This window comes from Pectinophora gossypiella, chromosome 6 (genome assembly GCF_024362695.1).
Source record: "Pectinophora gossypiella chromosome 6, ilPecGoss1.1, whole genome shotgun sequence".
Classification (NCBI taxonomy): Eukaryota; Metazoa; Arthropoda; class Insecta; order Lepidoptera; family Gelechiidae; genus Pectinophora; species Pectinophora gossypiella.
The window spans coordinates 1,045,500-1,055,467 of NC_065409.1; the positions used below are offsets into that span (position 1 = coordinate 1,045,500).

The 9,968-nt window shown below is 35.9% G+C and overlaps 1 long non-coding RNA gene across 1 annotated transcript; it reads left to right on the top strand.

Annotated features, from left to right (window-relative positions):
• The first annotated feature begins 6,885 nt into the window (after nucleotides 1-6,885).
• On the top strand, nucleotides 6,886-8,152 carry LOC126367410 (uncharacterized). The gene is made up of 2 exons (XR_007566480.1): nucleotides 6,886-7,048; nucleotides 7,959-8,152. It is a non-coding gene; the product is annotated as an uncharacterized LOC126367410 (long non-coding RNA).
• The last annotated feature ends 1,816 nt before the right edge of the window (nucleotides 8,153-9,968 follow it).

The window sequence follows — 9,968 nt, forward strand, 5'->3', positions numbered from 1 at the left end:
TACTTTATACAATTATAAAAAAAAATGTTATATGCACAGTTTTTCGACTTTCTTATCTATCATGTTGTTTTTCTTTTTACATGAAATCTCATCTAATCTAGTCTACAAGATCCCACTGCTGGGCAAAGGCCTCCCCTTGTTCTTTCCATTTTTCGCGGTCCTGTGCGTACTCCGGCCAGTCCGGTCTTTATTACTTCTTTTACACGAAATAGATAATATTTTTTTTATGCATCATTTGCCGCCATCACACAAAATACTTGCTAACGACCATCACGAGGCTATTCCTCATGGACCTGCATAAAATTTTACTGTTTTAGTTTAAGTAAGTTTGTAAGTAGACTCTTTAATGACTTCTGGGGGCAATACGAGATCCATTAGAAACTAGTTAACAAGTAAAACTTGTTACTGCTGACACCGGCCGTTGCATTACTCCAGCAGGAAACTTATTAAGTATTTATAACTCTGTTTTTATGGCCGGCAGTGTAATTACGTAACGCGAAAAAACGTGACTTCTTGTTCTATTTTCGGCTTTTTGGCGGGAAACGGGAACGGGACAGTTGCTTTCTTCATTGAATAATCTAAATAATTAATACGAAGTGGTGTTTTGTGGTTAATGATCGCATTAAGTTAGTCGGAAGACATTCGCGAGTGTTATTATATCGGAGTATTCAATAGACAAAGTGTATCTGCCTATTTTCGCTTCGTGGCAGGAAGCCGCTTCATAGCTCGAAAGTTTATGCGGACTTTTGAGTTAATTCGTTTGGGGTTCGGAGTAGGAGTCTACTCCGAGGATGGGGGCTTAGGTTTCATCATCATCACCTTTCATCATTTCATTAATCATCAAGAAAAAAAAATACGTAAGACATGGCTGTATGGGCATAGTTCCCTTTGCCTTACCCTTCGGGGAAAACAAAAAAAAATCGTTCTATTATCAGTGCATGAACGCGTCAGAAAAGACAGATGTTCTCACAATAAAAAAGTGGAAAGTCGGGTATCTAGGCCACATGTTCCGAAATGACAGATATCGCCTGCTTCAAGTTATATTTTCGGGAAAAATCTTGGGTCGTATTTGCTTGGGAAGGCCAACATCAAGGAGTAGACGAAGATAGGCGACAGTCGAAGAGTTATTCCATACGGGCCGGGACATGCATAATTATTCTATGACCTGATCGCCAACCTCTATTAATGGACATGCACAGTGCCCGTTTAAAAAAAATTTAATTGTGACGTTTCTGTTCTCTTTATACGGCTTGAATTATTGTCTTAGAAAATATTGACCTTAGCTGGTTAACCTACTGTCAATTTTAAGAAAAAAAACCTTTCAGTGTGTCATTGAATTATCCATCTAAAAACTTGAATCACTTGAGATTGAGGTACAATTTCAAAATAGCAGTACGAGTGCATGCCCACATTTACATTTCTATTTCTCGTCCCACATCCACCGCACAGGAATGCGATGCACAAAGACAAGGAAGCCACCAAATGTCTGTACCGGTATAGAGACCGTTACCGGTGCCGTGGTAACGCCAGTTACGGTACCTTTACCACGGTGGTAACGTTTGTACCGTGGTAACGAAGAGAACAAATAGCAATGTGAGCATGTGGTCCCATTGTCTTTGGTTTGATGTGACATTTTGTGTCTTCAGAGAAGATGCCTGATGTATATTATTATTTTTTTTAAAAGACGTCGTTCTTGTTTAATTATATTTTGAAACGATTGTCTATGATGTCACAGGCTGCTTTTTCAAGCAAATACCATAGTCATTTCGTGTTTTGACGTTTAGTAAAAAGTAACTGCAACAAAGTCATTAAAAATATATTTATTTTAGGTAATACGGCCATAGTGATGCCGTGTCTAACGCGCGTGTCATGAAACAAGGCCTTAAAATATTAAAGCCCAACAAGCGAGTCATGTAAAACTTTATAAGCCAATACAAACCGGTTCACAAATCAAAATTTCATATTCTCGTAAAATATTTAACCATCGCGGATTAATGAGATCATATTTTCAAACTCATCAAAGTTATCTCGACCAACCCTAATTTTGTATCGGTTTTACGAGTCCCCCCTTTATTTTATACGAGTTTTACGACAATTTTAAGGTGAAATAAGGTTTAAAACGAAACAAAACAGGGTTAGTATTTATACGCTTACTTTGTACTGTGAAGTAGGGGTGGGAAAATTTAACATTTGAATTGATTAGGTTAGGTGTGGTATTTAAAGTTATTGCTACATAGTAAACACAACTCACGCTCAGAACACGGTAGTTTCCAACTAGTCAAATCAGTTACTTTTTTATACACGTCAACACACGAAATTACTATGGAATTTGTATAAAAAAAAACACTATCACATCATAGACCATTATAAAAATTATAAATAAGTTAAATAGAAAAAAGAAAATGTTTTTGTCATTTTTAGAACTGTCTTTATTTAGTAATCAGAATTTCATAATTTATCTTTGACTAAACCAAGTGTCAAGGCAAAGCTAGTGTAAAAAAAAACAAAAAAAAAAAACGGACAAAAGTAAAATTATAGCAATTGATACTGAAGTGTTATGATAGTTGGGTCGTTCTTCTTTTTTATCGACAATGATCTGTCTTACGTTCTGCTTTTGATAAGTTATGTTTTAGAATTTTATTTCATGTTTCCATTGTCCAAAAATATAGTTATCTTATTATACTCAAAATACAAGCAAAATACTAATCGGTTCCTCAATTAGTTATTAACGTAGCTTCATTGTTTTTCACAAAATTTTGTGACAGAGTGGTATATTGAAATGCTGTCTCCGATGGAAAGGGCCACTCTGTCACAATATTGTTTGGAATGCGCCTGCAAAGAAAAGTATGTTACCAAGAAAAAGAGAACCACTAAATAGTCCTTTAAGGAGAGATCTTTATATGATGTTTTAAAATATTTATTGCCGTTATAATTTTTAAAATGTTAAGTCCGATTAATTGGGAAAATGTCTTTTTATTGTCGATAAAAAAGAAGAACGACCCAGTTAAGTATGAATGTTTAATATAGTTTTATAACATACACTACTACGCTGCTCCACTGTGAAGATGTTTGACTTGTATATAGCCCGGGACCAATGGCTTAATACACCTTCCGAAGCACGGAATCACCCTTAGAGTCTTACAAAACATAACATAAATAGCCTACAATACGTCCCGCTACTGGACATAGAACTCCTTCAATCAACTGGATAGGTCAATTATTATGTCTTAGTCCATTTTGTAGCAGACGTCAATTTAGAGAATAAAACAAATGCCATAATTCGAAATTCAAAAAAATATTTTTAATCAGTAGATAAAATTACACTTTAAATTGTCATTTTTCACATAACAAAAAGAAGCTGCAAGAAAAACCTCGACACAGGGCGCTAGACGTTCTTTTTTTAAAAAAAAAAAACTTATACAATCAGTGATGAAAGCAGTTGAACGCAGTCTATGGCTTCTCTATCGTTATTCCAAGTGAGGTTTCTATAAAACGTTTAAAAACGACATCTTTTGCTAGTGTATTCAAAACACAAAACAACATAGGATCCCAAACAACCGCGCTATCTACCTTAAAACGGACCGTGATGTTATCAGCGTATCCGAAATAAATATAAAATTATAATTTAATTTAAACGTCGCAGCTATAATTGGCGTGCTCCGTAAACGGGGCCCTTTTATCTGATGCTCCAAACGCTCCAAATGTAAAATTATATTATCTATGGCAGAAAGGTGCGCCGGAATTTCGCCTTGTTGTTTTTTAATTTAGTTCGGCTTTGTAACGCACTTTAGGTTAAAGTAATATTTTTATCTTTAATAAATTATTTGTGGAATAGACTTTACTTATTTATTTATTTATTAAAAATAAGTAAAGTACTTAATACATTTTTTTTACAATTGACGGTGCAACAAAAACCAACTTTGGTTTGTCCGTACACCGACATCGGCTCGACATCGACTTGTAGCTTAGAGACATCACCTTTATACTTTATCAGGTGTGAGATAATGAATTACATTATAAGTTATCTTCTACAATAACTTTAACTTTATCAAGCATTTTCTGTTCTTTCCAGGTAAGACCACGAACAAATGTATCAAAATATCACTTCGTCTCAATATCGAAGAAAGTATCAAGAAGATAGTGGAGTACGGAATTGAAGACGGATACCGCAAATGGAAGGATACAAAAATACACGGATACAAAAATATATAGATACAAGAATACATGGATACAAGAATGCAAGATAAAGATGTTGGAGCGCAGTGTTTTTGTTTTAGAATTCCTACGCTTTACCGTTGCCAAGTTGTTGGGCAAAGCGTTTGGATTCTAAAACAAAATATCTTGCCTTGCTACGTTGCTACGCTGTGTAGCTACGAGAGTGCTACGACGCTACGCCGGTACAGTCGCCGACAGGTAGATTCATTTCGGTTGATGTAAGTAAGTGCATCTTGGCTATGTCTTATTCAACTGTATTTTCTTGTGTTTTGTTTTAAGGTGTGTTTGTTTCAGTATAAAACATTTTATTCAGGGATGTTTCCTGGCTGTGGAGTGAGTATACATTTTATTACACTGCTATTTTATAACAGCCTACCCTTTTCTTTTCGACTTAGAACTTTTTTGACGTGACATACAATTAGTTTGCATTAGATGGCATTCACTACTTGGCCGGACAAATGGGTAACATTGAAGGCTCTCACTCAAACTTAGAGCTTTAAATTTGATAATGCAAAAAATTGAGAAGGATCAAAAAATTATTCATTTTATTCCTATGTTACGTTTCAACAAAAGTTGTGCAAATCTGACACATCAAATCGGTATTTCTATTCGTAAACTTTACTAATCCCTTAAATATATTATAGTCGACTAAAAATCACACAGGATTTCAACTAGGGACCTCCGAATCATGAGCACAACTTTTAACCATTGAACCACAGAGCCTATGAAAATAACTCTGTGTAGGTACTTGTTTACCGGTAGGACAGCTATTGACCACGTTGGTTTATAAAGGTCGGTGAACCGAGGGTACTAATTACGAAGATAGTTGAGAGCTGATATTCGTTTCATCATCATCATCAGCCCACTGTTGGACATAGTCCTCTCCTAACGCGCTACAAAGCCTTATCGTCAGCCTTGCGCACCTAGTTGCTTCCAGCCACCTTCTTAAATTTTATAGAGATTTTTTTCTTACAAGAAAATGTCATCCTCATATTGATACAAAATTAAACATCAATCATAAATAACAATTAATTTGGTACCCTCCTATCCAACCCCTTTTTAACAAATCTCGTGCTTTCTTGCTTAGCAAAGAAAGAAGGCTATTACATGTTACAATCTCGTAAAGGATAACATCATTTCTTTGGTAATATTATCATCATAATTCTTTCATTTGGTTTAAATGGGATCATGTCTCTCTCTCTCTATTTAAGAGCTGCGCTCTTGTCGGTGGTACCTCCTGATACGACACGACCTGCACCTTGGGATCGTGTGTTCGTATTAAATGTGATGATATAAAAATACAGAGAAGTGAGTATTATAGTATCAATACGGACTAGTAAGGTCACTGTAATTGCAAGTCGTCCCGCCATCTTCTCAGGGTTGGACCCACTCTGCCGTCTCCATTCTAGAACACGCTAGCACCAGCGGTTGTCGGTTCTTAGACAAATTCCAGTTATAATACAACCATCGGGCTTAGCACCGTAAGCGCGCGACTCTTTCTCGCCTCGACATACGTCATCCGTCACTCTCTCACAGTACTGCACAGAAAGAGACATTTTTTTTTGACGTGACTTATTGTAGATTTGCCGCAGATGGCATTAACTACTTGGCCGGACAAATGGGGAGCGCTGAAGGCTCTCACCCGGTACAACGTTTAAGACAACAGGCCTGAGGGTGACCAGGTGGGCGCGAACCTCGGCTCAGGGCGTCGTCTGAGAGGAAAAATATTTGAAAGAATTAATCGACCCTAGTGGGTCGATAGCGATAAGCGCTGAATGAGGGAAATCGTCGACCACGCCGGCGGGGTCGGTATCGGGGCCCTACAGAAAGATACAGACAATCTCTGTCGCGGCGAGAAAGAGTCGCGTGCTTACGGTGCTAGGCCCGCAGTTCAGATATTCGTTTAATTTAATTTATTTTGGTACCGGTAAATTTTCCTCTGTTAAAGCATACTCAAACCAGAAGCACCCAAATATAAAAGCAAACGCTATCTAAAATTGAAATTTCTCAATCGAAAATTGTTGGACGATCAAAATTTAAATTTTCCCTATAAATAGCGGTACTTTGCCGCAAAACCAAAGCAGTTTATGCTGGGAATCGTCGGGTGGGAGCTCTTGGGGACATTTAAATGCATTAAGTTGTACGTAGCGGATGATTCTAGAGCCATTGCTGCCGTTTTATGGCGGTGAGATTGTGAGAACCATTACTGACGGTGAGCTACTAGGTGATACGATGGTTTCAACTTCTGGGGGGTTAAAATGGCCATATCGAAGCAATACATCTAAGAAAGCAATACGGCAATTTAACAAATTAACATAATTTAACGAAGTTCTCCTATTTCGAAAAACTACTAAAAAGTATTTGTTAAATAAAGCCTTTTATGAGATAGAAGATCTATTAAATGATTATAAGTTAAATAAATAATATAATGTTATTGTTATCTTATAGTATTTTATGCAACAGTTGTATAAGAAGGGTCAAAAAATGCGAGTGGCGTGAGTTGCGATGTGAGCCTTGGCGAACATCGCAATAAGAGACGCCACGAGCATTTTTTGACCTAGTTATACAACGTTGCATACAATACTTTTTCTACGACGACGTAATTTTAAATGAAACAAAAATTATACACAGAAAAATTTTATTTATAAAAATGAAGATGTAAATTTTGAATGGTATTGTGTGATATGGTAATATTGGGTACATTGGTAGGTTTTACTGCAGTGTTGATATGTAGATCGGTATTTTGTCCAATTTATTTTCCAACGCGCGGGAAAATGGCGGCAAATGTATACTTTTTTTTTATAGTATATCTATGGCACCAAACAAAGTAAAGGTGCCAGTTTCCAGGTCAAAAAAAAAAAAAAAAACAACAACAATGCTTTTTTGGCGACATTATAGTACAGTTACACTTTGTAAACAATGCTTTTATAGGCCATAGAGCGTACACTTTTTCAAAGAGTTTAATTATGTATGTACTTATATTAGACTTTTTGGTTATTTAAATGCCAGATTAAAGTAGAGGAGTAGAAAAATATATAAAAAAGCTTAGTTATTGATAAGTACTTAAAAATAATAATAATAATAGTATATTCATATTCATTTATTCGTAATAGTTCGTATTACATGTCATTATGTCGTATATAATCTAGGTTACATTCTACTAGTAGAATAATTAATTTGGTATCAGTCATTACACATTAAAAACAAAATAAAATAATAATAATCATAAAATGAATACAATAGCGTAATAAAGAAGTCATTTTTAAATATTAAAATAAAATCATGAGTTAAATGAAATAAATTCGTTATAACTATAGAACGTGTGCTCAAGAAGCCAGCATTTGGGTCGAGATTTTAAACAGGACAATGACGGTGCGTCAGTGATATGTGTCGGTAGTTTGTTGTTTGTTGTAGGTAGTATATAATATAATTTCTAAACTAAGTATAGTTATATAAAATAGTATTTTATGCAACAGTTGTATAAGAAGGGTCAAAAAATGCGAGTGGCGTGAGTTGCGATGTGAGCCTTGGCGAACATCGCAATAAGAGACGCCACGAGCATTTTTTGACCTAGTTATACAACGTTGCATACAATACTTTTTCTACGACGACGTAATTTTAAATGAAACAAAAATTATACAAAGAAAAATTTTATTTATAAAAAATATTTTCCAACGCGCGGGAAAATGGCGGCAAATGTATACTTTTTTTATAGTATATCTATGGCACCAAACAAAGTAAAGGTGCCAGTTTCCAGGTCAAAAAAAAAAACAACAACAATGCTTTTTTGGCGACATTATAGTACAGTTACACTTTGTAAACAATGCTTTTATAGGCCATAGAGCGTACACTTTTTCAAAGAGTTTAATTATGTATGTACTTATATTAGACTTTTTGGTTATTTAAATGCCAGATTAAAGTAGAGGAGTAGAAAAAATAGTTTATAGGTACATTATTTTTTGTTAGTTTTAAGTTATTGTTGGAATACTTTTGCGGTGCCCATACAGGGTGGCACATGTTTCTACATTATTTACTTATAAGAACTGCAATAAATAAATAAAGTAAAAATAAACATTTGCGCATATAAAATAAGTGCGCAATGCAAACAAATGTCAATTGGCAATATTGCTTTCTTAGATGTGGCCATTTTAACCCCCCTTCTCACTATAGCTGTAAAAGTAACGAATAAAAGCGTACCCGTATGTCATCATCTCCCTAGCATTACTCTGTTTCTCACAGGGTCCGCTTACCTAACTTGAATTTGACAGGTCCGCGAAGCGACTGCCTGTCTAACATTCCGACCCTCGAAGGGATAACCAGCCCAGTACAGGTTAGGTCACATACCTCCAAAAATGCATTTCTCGGAAATGTGGGTTTCATCACGCTGTTGTTGTCGATTATGGTGTCTGTGTGTATGGATAGAAATTAAAATGATCCGTGTTTCGGAAGGCACGTTAAGCCGTTGGCCTAGTTTACTACTTACTGATGTAAGCAGTCGTTTGTTCGTGTTTTTATTAGATTGTCACTAGCTAATCTAAGTGCATAATCGTTACATGAGCCATGTCATGGGCCTTAAGCGGCTCATCAACCCTGACACCAGGGTTGATGAGGTTAGTAATTCACCTCACAACCCATACGATGGAAAAAAATACGTTTCTCGCAATACCAAATCGAAATAAAGAGATAAAAGGTAAACTGTATAATTAATAAATATAAGATAAACATACTCGTAGGTTTCGCTGTAAAATGTTACGACTTCGCGAACACAAATATTAACTTAACCTAAATTTTCCCAATTCGGTCATAACAGGAAGTTGTCCATCTTTTAAAAGCCAAATTTTGGCTCTATATTAAAATGTGCTTTTACCAACAAATAAAAAATGAAATGACGCAAAGGACGCTAGTGGCAAATTATTAGGTCTAGGTTTTTCTTAAGAAATACAAGAAATGCATTTTCGGAAGTATGTGACCTAACCTGAATTGAGCTGGTTTTCTCTTCGCGGGTTGGAAGGCCAGACTGGCAGTCGCTTTTGTGAAAAACCGGACCTGTCAAATCTCAAGTTAGGTAAGGGGACTCTGCGAGAAACAAGATAATGCTAGAGAGATGATGATATCCATACATGCACACATATAGACTTTTTTCATATTAGGGATTCCCTTCAACCACCCGGAAAAGTCTTCACATCTAAAGTCCAAGACGATCAATCACTGTCTTAAAACTCTTGAAAAGTAAATTCTAAATTGCAATGAGCGTCCTGTTGTTACATTGTCAAAAAACCAGCCCAATACAGGTCACATTCATCCAAAGCGGTAAGTGACCTAGCCTGTATTAGGTTCGTTTTCCCTTCGCGGTGTGGAAGGTCAGACAGGCTAAGTAGTCACTTCTGTATTAAACCGGATTTGTCAAGTCTTCAGGTTAGGTAAGCGGACCCTGTGAAAAAAATCAGAACTTACTACCGAAAATAAACTCAAACTTTCAGAATTTAAATTCCAATTTCATTCAACAGCCGCTTAAGAAATTCCATTTTCTTTTCAAATAATGATATATTTGCGTTTTCCACATTTTCCATTACATTCATTCCAAGTCCATAACTCATCTACTGGCTTCTACTTAATTTCTTAAAGCGATGCAGAGGAGACACAAACCTTTCCACCATCTACACTGTTAGCTTAACTGTACCAAGTAAAATAGAACTAGGAAGTGAAGTGAAAAGACTGTCTGTTCTGGAAAAATAGTGAAGTGACCAATGTGA